This window comes from Pseudophryne corroboree, chromosome 11, assembly GCF_028390025.1.
Source record: "Pseudophryne corroboree isolate aPseCor3 chromosome 11, aPseCor3.hap2, whole genome shotgun sequence".
In the NCBI taxonomy this organism is placed as follows: domain Eukaryota; kingdom Metazoa; phylum Chordata; class Amphibia; order Anura; family Myobatrachidae; genus Pseudophryne; species Pseudophryne corroboree.
The window spans coordinates 163,318,823-163,342,188 of NC_086454.1; the positions used below are offsets into that span (position 1 = coordinate 163,318,823).

The window sequence follows — 23,366 nt, forward strand, 5'->3', positions numbered from 1 at the left end:
TTTTTGCCATTGCCCTCCTGCTTCTTGTGCCGCCCTGTCTGTTTACGTGGGCGACTGCCGTGATGTTGTCCCACTGGATCAATACCGGCTGACCTTGAAGCAGAGGTCTTGCTAAGCTTAGAGCATCATAAATTGCCCTTAGCTCCAGTATATTTATGTGGAGAAAAGTCTCCAGACTTGATCACACTCCCTGGAAATTTTTTTCCTTGTGTGACTGCTCCCCAGCCTCTCAGGCTGGCCTCCTTGGTCACCAGCATCCAATCCTGAATGCCGAATCTGCGGCCCTCTAGAAGATGAGCACTCTGTAACCACCACAGGAGAGACACCCTTGTCCTTGGAGATAGGGTTATCCGCCGATGCATCTGAAGATGCGATCCGGACCATTTGTCCAGCAGATACCACTGAAAAGTTCTTGCGTGGAATCTGCCGAATGGAATCGCTTCGTAATAAGCCACCATTTTTCCCAGGACTCTTGTGCAATGATGCACTGACACTTTTCCTGGTTTTAGGAGGTTCCTGACTAGCTCGGATAACTCCCTGGCTTTCTCCTCCGGGAGAAACACCTTTTTCTGGACTGTGTCCAGAATCATCCCTAGGAACAGCAGACGTGTCGTCGGAAATAACTGCGGTTTTGGAATATTTAGAATCCACCCGTGCTGTCGTAGAACTACTTGAGATAGTGCTACTCCGACCTCCAACTGTTCTCTGGACCTTGCTCTTATCAGGAGGTCGTCCATTTTCTTCTAAGAAGAATCATCATTTCGGGCATTACCTTGGTAAAGACCCGGAGTGCCGTGGACAATCCAAACGGCAGCGTCTGAAACTGATAGTGACAGTTCTGTACCACGAACCTGAGATACCCTTGGTGAGAAGGGCAAATTGGGACATGGAGGTAAGCATCCCTGATGTCCCGGGACACCATATAGTCCCCTTCTTCCTGGTTCGCTATCACTGCTCTGAGTGACTCCATCTTGATTTGAACCTTTGTAAGTGTTCAAATATTTCAGATTTAGAATAGGTCTCACCGAGCCTTCTGGTTTCAGTACCACAATATAGTGTGGAATAATACCCCTTTCCTTGTTGTAGGAGGGGTACTTTGATTATCACCTGCTGGGAATACAGCTTGTGAATTGTTTCCAATACTGGCTCCCTGTCGGAGGGAGACGTTGGTAAAGCAGACTTCAGGAACCTGCGAGGGGAAACGTCTCGACTTTCCAATCTGTACCCCTGGGATACTACTTGTAGGATCCAGGGGTCCTGTACGGCTCCAGCGTCATGCTGAGAACTTGGCAGAAGCGGTGGAAGGCTTCTGTTCCTGGGAATGGGCTGCCTGCTGCAGTCTTCTTCCCTTTCCTCTATCCCTGGGCAGATATGCTTATGGGGACGAAAGGACTGAGGCTGAAAAGACGGTGTCTTTTTCTGCATAGATGTGACTTAGGGTAACAACGGTGGATTTCCCAGCAGTTGCCGTGGCCACCAGGTCCGATGGACCGACCCCAAATAACTCCTCCCCTTTATACGGCAATACATCTTTGTGCCGTTTGGAATCTGCATCACCTGACTACTGTCGTGTCCATAAACATCTTTTGGCAGATATGGACATCGCACTTACTCTTGATGCCAGAGTGCAAATATCCCTCTGTGCATCTCGCATATATAGAAATGCATTCTTTAAATACTCTATAGTAAATAAAATACTGTCCCTGTCAAGGGTATCAATATTTTCAGTCAGGGAATCGGACCAAGCCACCCCCGCGCTGCACATCCAGGCTGAGGCGATCGCTGGTCGCAGTATAACACCAGTATGTGTGTATATACTTTTTAGGATATTTTCCAGCCTCCTATCAGCTGGCTCCTTGAGGGCGGCCGTATCTGGAGACGGTACCGCCACTTGTTTTGATAAGCGTGTGAGCGCCTTATCCACCCTAAGGGGTGTTTCCCAACGCGCCCTAACTTCTGGCGGGAAAGGGTATACCGCCAATAATTTTCTATCGGGGGAACCCCGCGCCTCATCACACACTTCATTTAATTTATCTGATTCAGGAAAAACTATAGGTAGTTTTTCCACACCCCACATAATACCCTTTTTTGCGGTACTTGTAGTATCAGAAATATGTAACACCTCCTTCATTGCCCTTAACAAGTAATGTGTGGCCCTAAAGGAAAATACGTTTGTTTCTTCACCGTCGACACTGGAGTCAGTGTCCGTGTCTGTGTCTGTGTCGACCGACTGAGGTAAAATGGGCATTATAACGTCCCTGACGGTGTTTTAGACGCCTGGACAGATACTAATATGTTTGCCGGCCGTCTCATGTCGTCAATCGACTTGCAGCGTGTTGACATTATCACGTAATTCCTTAAATAAGCCATCTATTCCGGTGTCGACTCCCTAGAGAGTGACATCACCATTACAGGCAATTTGCTCCGCCTCCCAACATCGTCCTCATACATGTCGACACACACGTACCGACACACAGCACACACACAGGGAATGCTCTGATAGAGGACAGGACCCACTAGCCCTTTGGGGAGACAGAGGGAGAGTTTGCCAGCACACACCAAAAACGCTATAATTATACAGGGACAACCTTTATATAAGTGCTTTTCCCTTATAGCATTTTAATATATGTAGTCATATCGCCAAATCAGTGCCCCCCCTCTCTGTTTTAACCCTGTTTCTGTAGTGCAGTGCAGGGGAGAGCCTGGGAGCCTTCCCACCAGCATTTCTGTGAGGGAAAATGGCGCTGTGTGCTGAGGAGAATAGGCCCCGCCCCCTTTTCGGCGGGCTTCTTCTCCCGTTTTTCTGAGACCTGGCAGGGGTTAAATACATCCATATAGCCCCCAGGGGCTATATGTGATGTATTTTTAGCCATAAAAAAGGTATTATACATTGCTGCCCAGGGCGCCCCCCCAGCGCCCTGCACCCTCCGTGACCGCTGTGTGAAGTGTGCTGACAACAATGGCGCACAGCTGCAGTGCTGTGCGCTACCTCAGGAAGACTGAAAAGTCTTCTGCCGCCTGCATCTGGACCTCTTCCATCTTCGGCATCTGCAAGGGGGCTCGGCGGCGCGGCTCCGGGACGAACCCCAGGGTGAGACCTGTGTTCCGACTCCCTCTGGAGCTAATGGTGTCCAGTAGCCTAAGAAGCCAATCCATCCTGCACGCAGGTGAGTTCACTTCTCTCCCCTAAGTCCCTCGATGCAGTGAGCCTGTTGCCAGCAGGACTCACTGAAAATAAAAAACCTAAAAACTTTTTCTAAGCAGCTCTTTAGGAGAGCCACCTAGATTGCACCCTGCTCGGACGGGCACAAAAACCTAACTGAGGCTTGGAGGAGGGTCATAGGGGGAGGAGCCAGTGCACACCACCTGATCCTAAAGCTTTATTTTTGTGCCCTGTCTCCTGCGGAGCCGCTAATCCCCATGGTCCAGACGGAGTCCCCAGCATCCACTAGGACGTTAGAGAAAAACTGTATGCGATACAAAAATGGTAGGCACTTTTTTATTGTTTTTCTTTTGCCCACATCTTGTATATTTCATGTTCTTTTACCACCATCAGTACAAACGTAGACCCTCGCAGGCACGCTTCGCTCACCACACTTCGGGCATGGTGGATTACTCTGCTAAAACTGCACTTACCACAGATTACTATTCCAAATTGTAGTCCACGTGTATAGCAAATCAAGCAACTGTTAGGAAAACATGAAAACCCCCCCCAAAAGTGTCAACAATTTGTGTGTCGACGATTGCCATGTCGATCTTTTTACCTGTCAGCTTGTTGTGCCTGTTGATCTTAACCACTGTCGACCTAATGCTTGTCAAACTATTGACTGTCTAACAAGACAGTGTAGATCTATCATCCAGACAGTGGCATAAATTCAATCTAGATGCCCCGAGGCAAAATAGACAATGGTGTGCCCCTGCCCCCCCTGTTCACATACAGCCACATATGCACATGCACACAGCCACACACACATAGCCACATTTACATACACACCCACACACATAGCCACATGTATACACACACAGTCACATATGCACACGCAATCTCAGATACGCAGAGAGCCACATATGCACACATACAGTCACATATACAGTACACAGTCACATATACACAGACAGTCACATACAGTATACACACAGTCACATATATACAGACAACCAGATACAGTAAACACACAATCACATATACTGTTGCATATACACAGACAACCATATATAAACCCTGCCACATATGCACACAGTCACATATACACAGATAGCCACATACAGTATACACACAGTCACGTACATTTTACTGTACACACATAGCCAAATACCCAGACAGCCACATATGCACACACAGTCACATACCATATACAGATATCCAGATACAGTATACACACAGTCACATATACACAGACAGCCACATAAAGTACATACATACAGTCACATACAGTTTACAGAACATACATAGTCACATATATACACACACACAGCCACATACACATGCATATACAGTCACATATACACAAACAGCCACATATGCACACACAGTCACATACTGTATATATACAGCCAGATAATGTATATGTTACGATTCCTGTACCCCAGACTGGGGAAGATCTTATGGCAGGGATCTGAGCACAGGAACCATATACAGGTTGTGGGAGCTGGAAAGCCTAGTAACCCCTGGCACCCTAACTCCGTTGTCTCGCCCGTGTTATCAGAAATCCCCTGCGAGACTATGGTTGCTTGAGCCCATGGCAGCCGCGTTCGAAGGGCGGATTATGTCTGCCCAACCCCGATGCCCCCGCAGGTCTTAATGGGAGACAAGGGGAAGTCCGAGACAGGGTGATAACAAGGGGCCCTCTGACTAAGCAACCAAGCCAGGGGTTACAAGCTAACTTAACTAAATCAAAAGGTATGTGCGGACTAGCCGCCAGGGAAAAGGACAACCAAAGATCCACTGATCCGACACTCCTATCCGGCACCGCTGGACACCAGAGTGGATCTTGTGGAAGCGGAATCCTCCGCAAAGCTCCAGAACACAATATAAACAAAATAATAAATAATAGCGGACAAGCCGCAACACACGGCTGCGCCGCGACTCACGAACACCACCAGATGTTAAAGGTGCTTGATCAGACTCCAGGAACAGATGGTAACTTCCGAGTACAGGATCACTGAGAACAGGAACAAACGGGTAAACCGGGACTGGGAACTTTCTCTGCAGCAGACACAGGCAAACAGGAAGCTATCACCGGCGTCTGTGAGGAGTCCTGGGAGTGCTTTTAACAGAGAGTCTTCCAATCAGCTGTTTGGAGGCTGATTGGATTTAAATGCTATGCAGCTGACAAGCTGCATGGTCAGGGAAACAGATGAGTGATAATTACAACATGCCATGCAGCTGCATGCTACACAGCCAGGAAACCAGTGAAGATATAAACTTAGACCCAGCAACGGGGAACCGATCCGACAGTGGCGTCCCCGTTGCTAGGCGCCGGCCGCACTGACGAGCGGACCCTCGGCGCCTAACAGTACCCCCCCCTTGAGGAGGGGTCAAGGAACCCCTAAATCCGGGTTTCTGAGGAAATTCTTGAAAAAATGCCCTTTTGAGTCTTGGGGCATGAAGATCCTCATCTAGGACCCACGACCTTTCCTCAGGACCATAACCTCTCCAATGGACCAAAAAATAGAGCCGACCCCGGGACAACTTGGAATCGAGAACCTTCTCAACCACGAACTCCTGCTGACCCTGTACATTAACTGGTGATCTCCCCTGAGGTTTTTTACGAGGAAATCTGCTAGATGAAACATATGGTTTGAGCAAAGAGCAATGGAAGGTATTTCCGATCCGTAAAGTTTTTGGTAGCTGTAACCGGAAAGCAACTGGATTGACTTTTTTGATAATGAGAAATGGTCCAATAAATCTAGGACCCAATCTGGCTGAGGTTTGTCGAAGTTTGATATTGCGAGTCGACAGCCACACCCTGTCTCCTACTTTAAAAGTGCACGGCCGCCGGAGCTTGTCAGAAAAATTTTTTTCCCTGAAAGCTGCTTTTCTGAGAGCAATGTGCACTCTTTTCCAAATAAGTTTAAGATGAGAGGTCAGGGCCAGAGAGGAGACAGAGGAATGTTGAAAAAATGAATTAGCTCTGGGATGGAAACCAAAAACTGCAAAAAATGGAGATACATTGGTGGAGGAATGACAGGCATTATTATAAGCAAACTCTGCTAATGGAAGAAACTCAGACCAGTCATTTTGGAGTTTGGCCGAGTACAAACGTAAATATTGTTTCAGGGATTGATTCACTCGCTCAGTCTGTCCATTTGATTGTGGATGATAACCGGAGGTTAATGATAATTTCATCTTTAATGAAGCACAAAAAGATTTCCAAAATTGTGCAATGAATTGTGGACCCCTGTCAGAAACAATATCAGTGGGTAACCCATGGAGTCTGAAAACATGACGGAGGAACAAGACTGCCAATCCCTGGGCAGATGGCAATCGGGGAAGACCAACAAAATGAGCCATCTTACTAAAACGGTCCACTACCACCCATATGACTGTGCATCCAGCTGACAGAGGGAGATCCACCACAAAATCCATGGAGATATGCGACCATGGTCTAAGAGGAACATTCAATGGCATGAGTTGACCAATAGGCAAAGAGCGAGGAACTTTATGCTGTGCACAGACCTGACATGAAAAAACAAATTCTTTAATGTCTTTAGAAAGACCAGGCCACCACACTGAGCGGGATACCAATTCCAAAGTTTTAGCGACTCCCAGATGCCCTGCAACTTTGCTATCATGAAATTCCTCCAAAACAGTTGCTCTCAAAAACTCAGGAACAAAAAGACGACCAGCAGGAGTATTTCCCGGAGCTTGATGTTGAAGCAGCTTCAATTGAGAAAAAACATCCTGTGTGAGACCTGCCTGAATGACTGAAGGCGGAAGTATGGGAGTAACAGGACTGTTGTCTTGAACGGGAAGAAAACTGCGTGAGAGGGCATCTGCCTTGGTATTCTTGGAACCAGGTCTGAAGGTGATAATGAATTTGAAACGAGTAAAAAATAAAGCCCAACGAGCCTGTCGGGCATTCAGTCGCTTAGCTGATTCAATGTATTGAAGATTTTTGTGATCCGTCAAAACAGAAATGGTATGGCTCGCTCCTTCAAGCCAATGTCTCCACTCCTCAAAAGCCCATTTAATAGCCAGCAACTCCCGATTACCAACATCGTAGTTGGATTCAGCAGACGAGAACTTCCTGGACATAAAGGCACAAGGATGTAACTCAAGGGAATCTGGATCCTTCTGAGAAAGGATAGCCCCTACACCAACCTCCGAGGCATCTACCTCAACGATGAAAGGCAATTCTGGGTTGGGATGTCTAAGGACAGGGGCTGAGACAAAGGCTTGTTTCAAGGCCTGAAAAGATGCTTTAGCTTCACATGACCAATTGGTAGGATCTGCTCCCTTCTTAGTGAGTGCCACAATGGGAGCAACTAGGTCAGAGAAAGAGTGAATAAACCTTCTATAGTAGTTTGCAAACCCTAAAAAGCGCTGAATAGCTTTTAAGTTAGTGGGTTGCGCCCAACTCAGGATGGCTTGGAGCTTCTTAGGTTCCATTCGGAATCCCCGAGGGGAAATAATGTACCCTAAAAAGGATACCTCCGTGACGTGAAATTCACACTTCTCCGGTTTGGCATACAAGTGATTTTCACGTAATTTCTTAAGCACCTGACGCACCTGGGTAACATGTTGTTCTACAGAGTCAGAATATATCAAAATGTCGTCTAAATAGACCACGACGAATCTTCCCAGAAACTCACGGAGCACATCATTAATGAGATCCTGAAAGACTGCCGGAGCGTTAGATAGGCCGAATGGCATGACCAGATACTCATAGTGGCCTGATTGAGTACTGAATGCCGTTTTCCACTCATCCCCTGACCTGATTCTAATGAGATTATATGCTCCTCTCAGGTCAATCTTAGAAAAAATAACAGCCGAACGTAGCTGATCAAAGAGGACAGAGATCAGTGGCAGGGGGTAAGTATTCTTTACTGAGATCTTATTCAAGGCTCGAAAGTCAATGCAGGGTCTGAGGGAACCATCCTTCTTCTCTACGAAGAAGAAACCTGCACTTAAAGGGGATTTAGATGGCCTGATAAACCCTTTCTCAAGACTTTCTTTCACATACTCATTCATGGCCACCGTTTCAGGACCAGACAAAGCATATAACCTTCCTTTAGGCAACGTGGCACCAGGAATTAACTCAATGGTACAATCATAAGGCCTATGGGGAGGCAAAATATCAGCATTGCCCTTGGAAAACACATCCAAAAAATCCTGGTATTCTCCAGGAATATGTGCGGACCTGGCAGAAGCTACTCGGATAGGAAGTGTAATACATTCTTTATCACAGATGGTACCCCATTGTAGGATCTCCCCAGACTGCCAATCTATGATGGGATTATGGAAGGCCAGCCAAGGGTGACCCAGAACCACAGGAACTGCTGGACAATGGGTAAGAAAAAACTCAATCTTTTCTGAATGTAGAGCTCCCACCGAGAGCAAAACTGGAGGTGTACATAGAGAAATAACCCCATTGGATAAGGGACTCCCATCTAAACCATGCATGGTGACACACCTACCTAAGGTTAGCTGAGGAATACCTAAGGCCTTGGCCCATGTTAAGTCCATAAAGTTTCCTGCAGCTCCACTGTCCACAAAAGCAGAGACCGAGGAACAGAGGCTGTCATAAGAAACTTTAGCAGGAACCAACAGTGAATTATTCGAGGAGATGAGCTGTAGACCAAAGTGAACCCCCTCACTATTCACTTGGTCAGGAAGTTTCCCGACTTGTTTGGGCAACTACGGGCAAAATGTCCCTTACCTCCGCAGTACAAACACAGACCCGAATTTTGCCTCCTGGTTCTTTCTTCCGGAGACAATTTGGAGAGACCAATCTGCATAGGCTCTCCCATGTCTACAGGAACGGAAGAAACACAGGGAAAAGAAACTACAGATGCCCCTTTTTCAGTCCTCCGCTCTCTGAGCCGACGATCTATTTTAATAGAGAGCTCCATGAGTTTATCAAGGGTCTCAGGAGCGGGATACTGAAGGAGGCTGTCTTTTATAGATTCAGATAAGCCGAGGCGAAACTGACTGCGCAGGGCAGGGTCATTCCAGCCACAGTCGTTCGACCAACGGCGAAACTCCGTACAATAATTCTCTGCAGGATTCCTACCCTGTCTCAGAGCACGCAACTGACTTTCTGCGGACGCCTCTCTATCAGGGTCGTCATACAATAGCCCCAAAGATTTAAAAAAGGCGTCTACAGACGATAAGGCCGGATCGTCTGTCTTCAAACCAAAAGCCCAGGTCTGAGGATCCCCCTGAAGCAGAGAAACTACAATCCCAACCCGCTGAGCCTCCGTACCTGAGGAGACTGGTCTCAAACGAAAATACAGTTTACAAGACTCTTTAAAATTAAAAAACTGTTTTCTATCCCCAGAAAAACGGTCAGGCAGATGCATTTTTGGTTCAGGGACGACCCTCGGGGAAGTCCGTAACAGATCTTCCTGTGAGCTCACCCGGAGGGACAGATCCTGAACCATCTGGGTAAGTTCCTGAATCTGACTAACTAGGAACTGGCCAGGGTTTGGCCCAACACCGGTGGGATTCATGAGGCCGACAAAAAATTCTCCCAACTGGATCAGTGAAAAAATTAACTCCTGTTGAAATTTTTTCTTTTGAGGCCGGTGATAATGTTACGATTCCTGTACCCCAGACTGGGGAAGATCTTATGGCAGGGATCTGAGCACAGGAACCATATACAGGTTGTGGGAGCTGGAAAGCCTAGTAACCCCTGGCACCCTAACTCCGTTGTCTCGCCCGTGTTATCAGAAATCCCCTGCGAGACTATGGTTGCTTGAGCCCATGGCAGCCGCGTTCGAAGGGCGGATTATGTCTGCCCAACCCCGATGCCCCCGCAGGTCTTAATGGGAGACAAGGGGAAGTCCGAGACAGGGTGATAACAAGGGGCCCTCTGACTAAGCAACCAAGCCAGGGGTTACAAGCTAACTTAACTAAATCAAAAGGTATGTGCGGACTAGCCGCCAGGGAAAAGGACAACCAAAGATCCACTGATCCGACACTCCTATCCGGCACCGCTGGACACCAGAGTGGATCTTGTGGAAGCGGAATCCTCCGCAAAGCTCCAGAACACAATATAAACAAAATAATAAATAATAGCGGACAAGCCGCAACACACGGCTGCGCCGCGACTCACGAACACCACCAGATGTTAAAGGTGCTTGATCAGACTCCAGGAACAGATGGTAACTTCCGAGTACAGGATCACTGAGAACAGGAACAAACGGGTAAACCGGGACTGGGAACTTTCTCTGCAGCAGACACAGGCAAACAGGAAGCTATCACCGGCGTCTGTGAGGAGTCCTGGGAGTGCTTTTAACAGAGAGTCTTCCAATCAGCTGTTTGGAGGCTGATTGGATTTAAATGCTATGCAGCTGACAAGCTGCATGGTCAGGGAAACAGATGAGTGATAATTACAACATGCCATGCAGCTGCATGCTACACAGCCAGGAAACCAGTGAAGATATAAACTTAGACCCAGCAACGGGGAACACGATCCGACAGTGGCGTCCCCGTTGCTAGGCGCCGGCCGCACTGACGAGCGGACCCTCGGCGCCTAACAGTATACATACAGTCACATATGCACACACAGTTACATATATACACTCACAGAGCCACATATGCACAGTCACATATACGCACACTTGTCACACACACACACACACACACACACACACACACACACACACACACACACACACACACACAGCCACATATGCACAGACAGCAACATACAGTATACACAAACAGTCACATATACAGACAGCCAGAAAATTATACAGTCACATAAGCACAGCCAGCACATATACACAGACAACCACATATGAACCCACACACAGTCACATATACAAACACAGGCACAGAATGTTAAAGCATTAATACACTATTCCCCCTTCCTATTCTTTTTTGCGCCGTATAGTTACGGACTCCTCTCTGCACCCTGCTGCTCCCCCACCCACCTGCACAATGACAGCCGCATCATCTCTGCACCCCTGCACACATTGCGGAACGCAGACGGCTCCCCAGTCAGACTCTGTGTAGTGCTCGGAAGTCACGTGACATCCTCGACCAGAGCACTAGCACTAGGTCACACAGCAGGAGGACCCAGTGCGCTGATGCTGATGGCCTCTATGCTCGGCAGCTCACAAGTCCTCAGCTCTCACTCACAGCAGCTGCAGAGTGGGATTGGTACAAGCGGAACGGGAGACAATGGAAGAGGTGCCCCCTATATGGCTGGAGCCCGGCAGCAGCCAACTCCATTGTCTCTGAAAGTTCCACCATTGCATCCAGATATCCTTGCAACTGCAGACCCGTTATCAAACCCGAACACGTGGGTCTCCGATGTTATCATGGATCCCATATGTTATTGCCAGATAACTGGTGAGTTACCACATGGTAAAAATGGGCTGCAATTGGATAGCCCAATAGCGTTATCAGGCTAAAAAGCCCATTATTACTGTGCAGTAATTCACTGCACCTAATAGGAGTCAGTTCATTCAGAGGCCCAAAAACCTATTGGTATGGGGGGGAAGGGGTTTGTACTGGGTTGGACCGTGGCACCTGGGAGAAACTATAGCTATGAGGGGCAAAATGTATGAACTCCACATAAGTAAATAGTGCTCTGGGTTTGAATGGAATCTATCTGAGGCAGCAATAACAAGGGGTATACAATGGGTGATGCCACAAGTCCGAAGGGGCGATATAGAACAGATAATGCCCCAAAGGAGCTTATATGCAGCTTAACTACCTAGAGAGCTGCATACTGTTCCTGACACTTGATCTGCAATGTCAAAACATCAAATGAGGTGGTGTCTGGCTCATATGTGCCGTGCTATGGTTCTAATGGTAACCACTTTGCCACACTTTTTATCAGTGACATGCGGTGAGCTAAATGGCTGTGGAGGCATTGGCTAGTATGAGAGCCAGATTTACACACAAATATATGAATCCGAGGGATCTTGTGGGCATTTACAAAGCTGCAGCAGTATATTCTGCTGTAAACTTGGTGAGCTGTGATCAGTGATGTGCGGAGAAGGTAGGCTGGGGAGGCAGTGCCTCACCTGTCATAGACCAGTATACTTTAGAGTTTTGACTATAAAAATGATAATACAAAAAAGATATTAATATTTTCTTTGTATTTTTCTTAGCATGTTTATAGTCAAAACTCAGGCGTTTACTGGTCTATGACAGGTGGGGCAGTGCCTCACCTGACTGCACAGTGCTGCCTTCAGGGGCGTATCTACAGAGGAGGGGACCCGTGTGCAGTCTCTGTGTGTAGGCCCCCTCCTCTCCCGTAGCCGGCAGCGCTGTTAGTGCTCTGAGCACTAGAGACTCTGGCACAGTGCCAGAGGCAATAACTCTTGTGCAGGTGTCAGGGAAAATGGAGTGGCGGCCATTTTCTGGAGACCTGTGCAAGCGCTGTAGACTCTGGCACTGTGACAGAGTCTCTAGTGCCTGCGCTGCCAGCTACGGGAGAGGAGGGGCCCAGAGGCCAATGGACAGCAGAAAGGAAAGTATAGAACAAATGGGTGTATGCCACTGTCTGTCTTTTATTAATCTGTTATGTCTCTCTCTCTCTCTCTCTATATATATATATATATAAATATAAATACATACACGTAGTAAAAAAGACAAAGACTGGGTGCCACATAGTGCATTCAAAGATAACCATTAGGCACAAATGAAAGATTTTCAGTGTGTGCACCAGTTATCAGACAGCATGTCAGTCACCAAGCGACTCAAGTTGACTCATCTACAGCAGCACGTAGTAACAGCAGCTTTTTATCCAAACAGGTCCACGTATGCTAAGCCACACCCCTACACATTGTGTCATATGGGACCTCTTCAGACCCATTTGATATACACACACATACATAAGTTTTTTGTAATGTATCATTTTTGTGTATTATTTTTACAATAAATATCTAAATAAGGTCCCACTGAGATTTGAACTTGGATCGCTGGATTCAGAGTCCAGAGTGCTAACCATTACACCATGGAACCTGCTGCCGTGTTTGTGCTAGGCTGTCATAGTACACACATGATAAACTGTATGCGATACAAAAATGGTAGACACTTTTTTATTGTTTTTTTTTGCCCACATCTTGTATATTTCATGTTCTTTTACCACCATCAGTACAAACGTAGACCCTCGCAGGCACACTTCACTCACCACACTTCGGGCATGGTGGATTACTCTGCTAAAACTGCACTTGCCACAAATTACTATTCCAAATTGTAGTCCACGTGTATAGCAAATCAAGCAACTGTTAGGAAAACATGAAACCCCCCCAAAAGTGTCAACCATTTGTGTGTCGACGATTGCCATGTCGATCTTTTGTACCTGTCAGCTTTTTGTGCCTGTTGATCTTAACCACTGTCGACCTAATGCTTGTCAAACTATTGACTGTCTAACTAGACAGTGTAGATCTATCATCCAGACAGTGGCATAAATTCAATCTAGATGCCCCGAGGCAAAATAGACGATGGTGTGCCCCTGCCCCCCTGTTCACATACAGCCACATATGCACATGCACACAGCCACACACACATAGCCACATTTACATACACACCCACACACATAGCCACATGTATACACACACAGTCACATATGCACACGCAATCTCAGATACGCAGAGAGCCACATATGCACACATACAGTCACATATACAGTACACAGTCACATATACACAGACAGTCACATACAGTATACACACAGTCACATATACACAGACAACCAGATACAGTAAATACACAGTCACATATACAGTTGCATATACACAACCATATATAAACCCTGCCACATATGCACACAGTCACATATACACAGATAGCCACATACAGTACACACACAGTCACGTACAGTTTACTGTACACACATAGCCACATACCCAGACAGCCACATATGCACACACAGTCACATACCATATACAGACATCCAGATACAGTATACACACAGTCACATATACACAGACAGCCACATAAAGTACACACATACAGTTTACAGAACATACATAGTCACATATATACACACAACAGCCACATACACATGCATATACAGTCACATATACACAGACAGCCACATATGCACACACAGTCACATACTGTATATATACAGCCAGATAATGTATACATACAGTCACATATGCACACACAGTTACATATATACACTCACAGAGCCACATATGCACAGTCACATATACGCACACTTGTCACATATACACACACACACACACACAGCCACATATGCACAGATAGCAACATACAGTATACACAAACAGTCACATATACAGACAGCCAGATAATTATACAGTCACATAAGCACAGCCAGCACATATACACAATGCACATATACACAGACAACCACATATGAACCCACACACAGTCACATATACAAACACAGGCACAGAATGTTAAAGCAATAATACACTATTCCCCCTTCCTATTCTTTTTTGGGCCATATAGTTACGGACTGCTCTCTGCACCCTGCTGCTCCCCCACCCACCTGCACAATGACAGCCGCATCATCTCTGCACCCCTGCACACATTGCGGAACGCAGACGGCTCCAGAGTCAGACTCTGTGTTGCGGTCTGAAAATCACGTGACATCCTCGACCAGAGCACTAGCACTAGGTCACACAGCAGGAGGAGCCAGTGCGCTGATGCTGATGGCCTCTATGCTCGGCAGCTCACAAGTCCTCAGCTCTCACTCACAGCAGCTGCAGAGTGGGATTGGTACAAGGGAGACAATGGAAGAGGTGCCCCCTATATGGCTGGAGCCCGGCAGCAGCCAACTCCATTGTCTCTGAAAGTTCCACCATTGCATCCAGATATCCTTGCAACTGTAGACCCGTTATCAGACCCGAACACGTGGGTCTCCGATGTTATCATGGATCCCATATGTTATTGCCAGATAACTGGTGAGTTACCACATGGTAAAAATGGGCTGCAATTGGATAGCCCAATAGCGTTATCAGGCTAAAAAGCCCATTATTACTGTGCAGTAATTCACTGCACCTAATAGGAGTCAGTTCATTCAGAGGCCCAAAAACCTATTGGTATGGGGGGGAAGGGGTTTGTACTGGGTTGGACCGTGGCACCTGGGAGAAATTATAGCTATGAGGGGCAAAATGTATGAACTCCACATAAGTAAATAGTGCTCTGGGTTTGAATGGAATCTATCTGAGGCAGCAATAACAAGGGGTACACAATGGGTGATGCCACAAGTCCGAAGGGGCGATACAGAACAGATAATGCCCCAAAGGAGCTTATATGCAGCTTAACTACCTAGAGAGCTGCATACTGTTCCTGACACTTGATCTGCAATGTCATAACATCAAATGAGGTGGTGTCTGGCTCATATGTGCCGTGCTATGGTTCTAATGGTAACCACTTTGCCACACTTTTTATCAGTGACATGTGGTGAGGTAAATGGCTGGGGAGGCACTGGCTAGTATGAGAGCCAGATTTACACACAAATATATGAATCCGAGGGATCTTGTGGGCATTTACAAAGCTGCAGCAGTATATTCTGCTGTAAACTTGGTAAGCTGTGATCAGTGATGTGCGGAGAAGGTAGGCTGGGGAGGCAGTGCCTCACCTGTCATAGACCAGTATACTTTAGAGTTTTGACTATAAAAATGATAATACAAAAAAGATATTAATATTTTCTTTGTATTTTTCTTAGCATGTTTATAGTCAAAACTCAGGCGTTTACTGGTCTATGACAGGTGGGGCAGTGCCTCACCTGACTGCACAGTGCTGCCTTCAGGGGCGTATCTACAGAGGAGGGGACCCGTGTGCAGTCTCTGTGTGTAGGCCCCCTCCTCTCCCGTAGCCGGCAGCGCTGTTAGTGCTCTGAGCACTAGAGACTCCGGCACAGTGCCAGAGACAACAACTCTTGTGCAGGTGTCAGGGAAAATGGAGTGGCGGCCATTTTCTGGAGACCTGTGCAAGCGCTGTAGACTCTGGCACTGTGACAGAGTCTCTAGTGCCTGCGCTGCCAGCTACGGGAGAGGAGGGCCCAGAGGCCAATGGACAGCAGAAAGGAAAGTATAGAACAAATGGGTGTATGCCACTGTCTGTCTTTTATTAATCTGTTATGTCTCTCTCTCTATATATATATATATATATATATAAATACATAAACGTAGTAAAAAAGACAAAGACTGGGTGCCACATAGTGCATTCAAAGATAACCATTAGGCACAAATGAAAGATTTTCAGTGTGTGCACCAGTTATCAGACAGCATGTCAGTCACCAAGCGACTCAAGTTGACTCATCTACAGCAGCACTTAGTAACAGCAGCTTTTTATCCAAACAGGTCCACGTATGCTAAGCCACACCCCTACACATTGTGTCATATGGGACCTCTTCAGACCCATTTGATATACACACACATACATAAGTTTTTTGTAATGTATCATTTTTGTGTATTATTTTTACAATAAATATCTAAATAAGGTCCCACCGAGATTTGAACTCGGATCGCTGGATTCAGAGTCCAGAGTGCTAACCATTACACCATGGAACCTGCTGCCGTATTTGTGCTAGGCTGTCATAGTACACACATGATAAACTGTATGCGATACAAAAATGGTAGACACTTTTTTATTGTTTTTTTTTGCCCACATCTTGTATATTTCATGTTCTTTTACCACCATCAGTACAAACGTAGACCCTCGCAGGCACACTTCGCTCACCACACTTCGGGCATGGTGGATTACTCTGCTAAAACTGCACTTGCCACAGACTACTATTCCAAATTGTAGTCCACGTGTATAGCAAATCAAGCAACTGTTAGGAAAACATGAAACCCCCCCCAAAATTGTCAACCATTTGTGTGTCGACGATTGCCATGTCGATCTTTTGTACCTGTCAGCTTTTTGTGCCTGTTGATCTTAACCACTGTCGACCTAATGCTTGTCAAACTATTGACTGTCTAACTAGACAGTGTAGATCTATCATCCAGGCAGTGGCATAAGTTCAATCTAGATGCCCCGAGGCAAAATAGACGATGGTATGCCCCTGCAACCCTGTTCACATACAGCCACATATGCACATGCACACAGCCACACACACATAGCCACATTTACATACACACCCACACACATAGCCACATGTATACACACACAGTCACATATGCACACGCAATCTCAGATACGCAGAGAGCCACATATGCACACATAGTCACATATACAGTACACAGTCACATATACACAGACAGTCACATACAGTATACACACAGTCACATATACACAGACAACCAGATACAGTAAACACACAGTCACATATACAGTTGCATATACACAACCATATATAAACCCTGCCACATATGCACACAGTCACATATACACAGACAGCCACATACAGTATACACACAGTCATGTACAGATTACTGTACACACATAGCCACATACCCAGACAGCCACATATGCAGACACAGTCACATACCATATACAGACATCCAGATACAGTATACACACAGTCACATATACACAGACAGCCACATAAAGTACACACATACAGTTTACAGAACATACATAGTCACATATATACACACACACAGCCACATACACATGCATATAGTCACATATACACAGACAGCCACATATGCACACACAGTCACATACTATATATATACAGCCAGATAGTGTATACATACAGTCACATATGCACACACAGTTACATATATACACTCACAGAGCCACATATGCACAGTCACATATACGCACACTTGTCACATATACACACACACACACACACACACACACACACACACACACACACACACACACAGCCACATATGCACAGACAGCAACATACAGTATACACAAACAGTCACATATACAGACAGCCAGATAATTATACAGTCACATAAGCACAGCCAGCACATATACACAATGCACATATACACAGACAACCACATATGAACCCACACACAGTCACATATACAAACACAGGCACAGAATGTTAAAGCATTAATACACTTCTCCCCCTTCCTATTCTTTTTTGGGCCATATAGTTACGGACTCCTCTCTGCACCCTGCTGCTCCCCCACCCACCTGCACAATGACAGCCGCATCATCTCTGCACCCCTGCACACATTGCGGAACGCAGACGGCTCCCCAGTCAGACTCTGTGTAGTGCTCGGAAGTCACGTGACATCCTCGACCAGAGCACTAGCACTAGGTCACACAGCAGGAGGAGCCAGTGCGCTGATGCTGATGGCCTCTATGCTCGGCAGCTCACAAGTCCTCAGCTCTCACTCACAGCAGCTGCAGAGTGGGATTGGTACAAGCGGAACGGGAGACAATGGAAGAGGTGCCCCCTATATGGCTGGAGCCCGGCAGCAGCCAACTCCATTGTCTCTGAAAGTTCCACCATTGCATCCAGATATCCTTGCAACTGTAGACCCGTTATCAGACCCGAACACGTGGGTCTCCGATGTTATCATGGATCCCATATGTTATTGCCAGATAACTGGTGAGTTACCACATGGTAAAAATGGGCTGCAATTGGATAGCCCAATAGCGTTATCAGGCTAAAAAGCCCATTATTACTGTGCAGTAATTCACTGCACCTAATAGGAGTCTGTTCATTCAGAGGCCCAAAAACCTATTGGTATGGGGGGGAAGGGGTTTGTACTGGGTTGGACCGTGGCACCTGGGAGAAACTATAGCTATGAGGGGCAAAATGTATGAATTCCACATAAGTAAATAGTGCTCTGGGTTTGAATGGAATCTATCTGAGGCAGCAATAACAAGGGGTATACAATGGGTGATGCCACAAGTCCGAAGGGGCGATACAGAACAGATAATGCCTCAAAGGAGCTTATATGCAGCTTAACTACCTAGAGAGCTGCATACTGTTCCTGACACTTGATCTGCAATGTCATAACGTCAAATGAGGTGGTGTCTGGCTCATATGTGCCCTGCTATGGTACTGATGGTAACCACTTTGCCACACTTTTTATCAGTGACATGTGGTGAGGTAAATGGCTGGGGAGGCACTGGCTAGTATGAGAGCCAGATTTACACACAAATATATGAATCCGAGGGATCTTGTGGGCATTTACAAAGCTGCAGCAGTATATTCTGCTGTAAACTTGGTGAGCTGTGATCAGTGATGTGCGGAGAAGGTAGGCTGGGGAGGCAGTGCCTCACCTGTCAGAGACAAGTATACTTTAGAGTTTTGACTATAAAAATGATAATACAAAAAAGATATTAATATTTTCTTTGTATTTTTCTTAGCATGTTTATAGTCAAAACTCAGGCGTTTACTGGTCTATGACAGGTGGGGCAGTGCCTCACCTGACTGCACAGTGCTGCCTTCAGGGGCGTATCTACAGAGGAGGGGACCCGTGTGCAGTCTCTGTGTGTAGGCCCCCTCCTCTCCCGTAGCCGGCAGCGCTGTTAGTGCTCTGAGCACTAGAGACTCTGGCACAGTGCCAGTGACAACAACTCTTGTGCAGGTGTCAGGGAAAATGGAGTGGCGGCCATTTTCTGGAGACCTGTGCAAGCGCTGTAGACTCTGGCACTGTGACAGAGTCTCTAGTGCCTGCGCTGCCAGCTACGGGAGAGGAGGGGCCCAGAGGCCAATGGACAGCAGAAAGGAAAGTATAGAACAAATGGGTGTATGCCACTGTCTGTCTTTTATTAATCTGTTATGTCTCTCTCTCTCTCTCTCTCTCTCTCTCTCTCTCTCTCTCTCTCTATATATATATATATATATATATAAATAAATACATACACGTAGTAAAAAAGACAAAGACTGGGTGCCACATAGTGCATTCAAAGATAACCATTAGGCACAAAAGAAAGATTTTCAGTGTATGCACCAGTTATCAGACAGCATGTCAGTCACCAAGCGACTCAAGTTGACTCATCTACAGCAGCACTTAGTAACAGCAGCTTTTTATCCAAACACCTCCACGTATGCTAAGCCACACCCCTACACATTGTGTCATATGGACCTCTTCAGACCCATTTGATATACACACACATACATAAGTTTTTTGTAATGTATCATTTTTGTGTATTATTTTTACAATAAATATCTAAATAAGGTCCCACCGAGATTTGAACTCGGATCGCTGGATTCAGAGTCCAGAGTGCTAACCATTACACCATGGAACCTGCTGCTGTGTTCGTGCTAGGCTGTCATAGTACACACATGATAAACTGTATGCGATACAAAAATGGTAGACACTTTTTTATTGTTTTTTTTTGCCCACATCTTGTATATTTCATGTTCTTTTACCAGCATCAGTACAAACGTAGACCCTCGCAGGCACACTTCACTCACCACACTTCGGGCATGGTGGATTACTCTGCTAAAACTGCACTTGCCACAGATTACTATTCCAAATTGTAGTCCACGTGTATAGCAAATCAAGCAACTGTTAGGAAAACATGAAACCCCCCCCAAAAATTGTCAACCATTTGTGTGTCGACGATTGCCATGTCGATCTTTTGTACCTGTCAGCTTTTTGTGCCTGTTGATCTTAACCACTGTCGACCTAATGCTTGTCAAACTATTGACTGTCTAACTAGACAGTGTAGATCTATCATCCAGACAGTGGCATAAGTTCAATCTAGATGCCCCGAGGCAAAATAGACGATGATGTGCCCCTGCAACCCTGTTCACATACAGCCACATATGCACATGCACAAAGCCACACACACATAGCCTCATTTACATACACACTCACACACATAGCCACATGTATACACACACAGTCACATATGCACACGCAATCTCAGATACGCAGAGAGCCACATATGCACACATACAGTCACATATACAGTACACAGTCACATATACACAGACAGTCACATACAGTATACACACAGTCACATATACACAGACAACCAGATACAGTAAACACACAGTCACATATACAGTTGCATATACACAGACAACCATATATAAACCCTGCCACATATACACAGATAGTCACATATACACAGATAGCCACATACAGTATACACACAGTCACGTACAGTTTACTGTACACACATAGCCACATACCCAGACATCCACATATGCACACACAGTCACATACCATATACAGACATCCAGATACAGTATACACACAGTCACATATACACAGACAGCCACATAAAGTACACACATACAGTCACATACAGTTTACAGAACATACATAGTCACATATATACACACACACAGCCACATACACATGCATATACAGTCACATATACACAGACAGCCACATATGCACACACAGTCACATACTGTATATATACAGCCAGATAATGTATACATACAGTCACATATGCACACACAGTTACATATATACACACACAGAGCCACATATGCACAGTCACATAAACGCACACTTGTCACATATACACACACACAGTCACATATGCACAGACAGCAACATACAGTATACACAAACAGTCACATATACAGACAGCCAGATAATTATACAGTCACATAAGCACAGCCAGCACATATACACAATGCACATATACACAGACAACCACATATGAACCCACACACAGTCACATATATAAACACAGGCACAGAATGTTAAAGCATTAATACACTATTCCCCCTTCCTATTCTTTTTTGGGCCATATAGTTACGGACTCCTCTCTGCACCCTGCTGCTCCCCCACCCACCTGCACAATGACAGCCGCATCATCTCTGCACCCCTGCACACATTGCGGAACGCAGACGGCTCCCGAGTCAGACTCTGTGTTGCGGTCTGAAAATCACGTGACATCCTCGACCAGAGCACTAGCACTAGGTCACACAGCAGGAGGAGCCAGTGCGCTGATGCTGATGGCCTCTATGCTCGGCAGCTCACAAGTCCTCAGCTCTCACTCACAGCAGCTGCAGAGTGGGATTGGTACAAGGGAGACAATGGAAGAGGTGCTCCCTATATGGCTGGAGCCCGGCAGCAGCCAACTCCATTGTCTCTGAAAGTTCCACCATTGCATCCAGATATCCTTGCAACTGTAGACCCGTTATCAGACCCGAACACGTGGGTCTCCGATGTTATCACGGATCCCATATGTTATTGCCAGATAACTAGTGAGTTGCCACATGGTAAAAATGGGCTGCAATTGGATAGCCCAATAGCGTTATCAGGCTAAAAAGCCCATTATTACTGTGCAGTAATTCACTGCCCCTAATAGGAGTCAGTTCATTCAGAGGCCCAAAAACCTATTGGTATGGGGGGGAAGGGGTTTGTACTGGGTTGGACCGTGGCACCTGGGAGAAACTATAGCTATGAGGGGCAAAATGTATGAACTCCACATAAGTAAATAGTGCTCTGGGTTTGAATGGAATCTATCTGAGGCAGCAATAACAAGGTGTATACAATGGGTGATGCCACAAGTCCGAAGGGGCGATACAGAACAGATAATGCCCCAAAGGAGCTTATATGCAGCTTAACTACCTAGAGAGCTGCATACTGTTCCTGACACTTGATCTGCAATGTCATAACATCAAATGAGGTGGTGTCTGGCTCATATGTGTCCTGCTATGGTTCTGATGGTAACCACTTTGCCACACTTTTTATTAGTGAAATGCGGTGAGGTAAATGGCTGTGGAGGCACTGGCTAGTATGAGAGCCAGATTTACACACAAATATATGAATCCGAGGGTTCTTGTGGGCATTTACAAAGCTGCAGCAGTATATTCTGCTGTAAACTTGGTGAGCTGTGATCAGTGATGTGCGGAGAAGGTAGGCTGGGGAGGCAGTGCCTCACCTGTCAGAGACCAGTATACTTTAGAGTTTTGACTATAAAAATGATAATACAAAAAAGATATTAATATTTTCTTTGTATTTTTCTTAGCATGTTTATAGTCAAAACTCAGGCGTTTACTGGTCTATGACAGGTGGGGCAGTGCCTCACCTGACTGCACAGTGCTGCCTTCAGGGGCGTATCTACAGAGGAGGGGACCCGTGTGCAGTCTCTGTGTGTAGGCCCCCTCCTCTCCCGTAGCCGGCAGCGCTGTTAGTGCTCTGAGCACTAGAGACTCTGGCACAGTGCCAGAGACAACAACGCTTGCGCAGGTGTCAGGAAAAATGGAGTGGCGGCCATTTTCCAGAGACCTGTGCAAGCGCTGTAGACTCTGGCACTGTGATAGAGTCTCTAGTGCCAGTGCTGCCAGCACCGGGAGAGGAGGGGCCCAGAGGCTGATGGACAGCAGAAAGGAAAGTATAAAACAAATGGGTGTATGCCA

The 23,366-nt window shown here is 46.2% G+C and overlaps 2 non-coding genes across 2 annotated transcripts; both read right to left on the reverse strand.

The window, feature by feature from the left end:
- Positions 1 to 16,605: 16,605 nt before the first annotated feature.
- On the reverse strand, positions 16,606 to 16,677 carry TRNAQ-CUG (transfer RNA glutamine (anticodon CUG)). The gene has a single exon. It is a non-coding gene; the product is annotated as a tRNA-Gln (tRNA).
- A 3,532-nt stretch (positions 16,678 to 20,209) lies between these two features.
- Positions 20,210 to 20,281, reverse strand: TRNAQ-CUG (transfer RNA glutamine (anticodon CUG)). Its single transcript has one exon. It is a non-coding gene; the product is annotated as a tRNA-Gln (tRNA).
- Positions 20,282 to 23,366: the final 3,085 nt, after the last annotated feature.